Source organism: Halyomorpha halys, unplaced genomic scaffold, assembly GCF_000696795.3.
Source record: "Halyomorpha halys isolate HHAL.00 unplaced genomic scaffold, Hhal_1.1 Scaffold158.1, whole genome shotgun sequence".
NCBI classification, from domain to species: domain Eukaryota; kingdom Metazoa; phylum Arthropoda; class Insecta; order Hemiptera; family Pentatomidae; genus Halyomorpha; species Halyomorpha halys.
The window spans coordinates 331019-333661 of record NW_027107138.1 but is presented as its reverse complement, the minus strand read 5'-3'; the positions used below and the strand labels follow the sequence as shown (position 1 = coordinate 333661).

Genomic DNA, 2643 nt, shown 5'->3' with positions numbered 1-2643 from the left:
TTTTTTCCCCCTGAAATCTCCAGTAACATGGAGGTTTTCCTTTATTCAGAGTTGACCTATATTAGGGATTGATTTAAAAAAATTTTAGTTAGACCAAAATTGTGGAATCAAACTCACTTCATAGTTTATTGTTGTTTTTACTTTCATGATGGGAGACTAAACCCAGTTTTTATTAATAATATTTTATTTTCTCACTCAAGAAGGATGCCTAAATACTGTCCAGTGATTGTTTGTCTTTTTTTTCGGAATGGTTGATGAGGATAATTCCATATGCATCCCAAAAACCCATGGCCATAACCTTGCTGGCTGACTTCACTGTCTTAATCTTTTTTGGAGCTGGTCGTCCTTTTACAATCTTGGAAGTGTAGTGGTGTATACATGTTTCCTCATCATAGAAATTCATCACACCTGTGCACTAATAGGGGTTTAGAGGCGACCATAGGATATTTGTTCTCAGCTTAGAGCTAATGTGGTGCCCATCTTCCAGATATTTTTTCATATCCAATTTATCATGCCAAATAAAAATTACGGATTTTTTGATATCCCTGTGGCCTAAATTATTTTGTTCTTTGTTCATTTAACACCATGTCATGTATTTTGTTGATCATTTCTGGGGGACTTACTTCTACTGCACGTTCTGAAAGATGTGCATCTTTTGTTGATGTCTAGCCACATTAAAATTCATTTATTTACTTGTAAATAGTTGCAAATACAGGGGCAAATGTGCCATGAATTGTATCTAGCTTTGATTTATTTTGGTGTTAAGTCTTTTAAATATAAGAGTTTAATCACTGCTCGAAAATCTTTTTTTTTTTTTAATTTTTCTAAATAAATAAAAGCTGAACCCACTCCATAAATATGGTTGAAACTTCACCAGATATCTAGTGAGTAATGATGCTTACTGAAACCAAACCATTTTCCTACGAGCACCTTAGATTTTTTAAGAACTTATTGACCGTCCCCCCTTTGTACTTTTAATTATGGATTATGAATAATAACTTAATTAAGTAAACTCAAGCAATATCTTTTTTTTATTTACCCTGATAAAGCCCTGCAAAGTGGGTTGAAACGTTGGTTACCATTAAATAATTTTTTTTAGTATTTTGTACCTTTATTGACCTTTATTATCCACCCAGACTAATTCCTACAATCTACTTCATACAGTCAACTATCTTCCTCCAATATAAATTCAATGAGGTTTGAATAGTCTATACTGCAGTGAATAAGAAATGAACTGGAACACATTTTTGTTTGAGAGTTATACGTAGAGTTAATATGTTGTTTTCCTATGTACCTATTACTGAAATTTAATCTGAATTGAGTGCCTAGATTGGCCATTATAGACTTTGCAGTGGTATGCTCTAAATCAGTTGTCTTCACCTGCTGTTTGGTAGAACACTAGTTCCATGAATCTCTTCCATTTGTTCCACAAAGTTATTAAATAAGAAATTAAATGCTCAGACAATACGAATATTGTTATAAAAATAATTCTGAGATATTGTACAATACTTATCAGCAATACCATACAATTTACGAAAAAGTTCAAAGCATATCAACAAAGGTCTGAGATAAAAAGCCTAATTTCATGGTGACTGTCTTCTGTTGTTGTAGTATGATTGCAGTGAGACAATGTGACAGTTTTCTGTCTACCCTCTAACAGTATGTATCCGGAACACCCAAAAATTTCCTGCATCCATTTCTACCTAAACACTTTACAAAATTTTGGGTTTGTGAGTTACTTTTTTATGGGTTCCAAGTCACGTAGGAATCACAGTGAATGAACTGGCCAATCAAGCTGCAAGAGAAGCACTTGAGCTTCTGGTACAGGGTAAAGCAATTTCAACTCCATCAGAAATGAGCAACCCTCTCGAAAAGGAAATAAAAGATAGATGGAAATCTTTTTGGAATGGAAGCCCTTGGAGTAAATTAAAAATTATTAAAAAGGACATCATCTCTGGGGTACCTCTTGTCATAAATTTCTTAGAGAGGAGGTTGTACTGACTAGGCTTTGAATAGGTCGCACGAGGCTCCCTCACTCCTATCTCATCTTAAAACAAATGCCTCCAAAATGTCAGTATTCCAACAACAAATTGAGAATTAGACATATCTTGTTAGAAGTTAGTTAGTTGTTGTGGGAATGTTAATTTTTCACCTCGCACCTCAATAGGGATTGATGAAAATGAGGGATAGAGCCCAAATATTTCAAAAACCCTTATTAGAGACGACTATAAAACAGTGGCATTGATTTTTGGTTTTTGAAATCAGAAGGTTTGCTGTCACAAATATAACATCAAATGAACCATAGAAGAAAAAATATATATATTACACATAACTTTTATATATATATATATATATATTTTTTTTTTTAAATAGAATATGTATTATTACATATATTAATTGAAGAAATGTTAATAATTGTTACATAGATTCTTTATATGGTGTTCTTTAACCAAAATTATGTCATGTAAAAGAAATCAATCAATCAGAAAAATATATTTATACAGTAGAATCACGCTTCACTGACTCTCTGGGTTAACCAGCCCACCATAAAAAAAAAAAAATAAAAATGTGGAGGTAACCGGTATTAAGAACCAAAAGATCATATATACACTAAAAGTAAATCATTTATCTAAAGGAATTTTT

The 2643-nt window shown here is 32.4% G+C and overlaps 1 protein-coding gene across 1 annotated transcript in view; it reads left to right on the top strand.

Annotated features, from left to right (window-relative positions):
• The window catches only part of LOC106678754 (protein KRTCAP2 homolog), a 40921-nt gene that overhangs the window by 16579 nt on the left and 21699 nt on the right, over positions 1 to 2643 (top strand). The window lies entirely within an intron of this gene.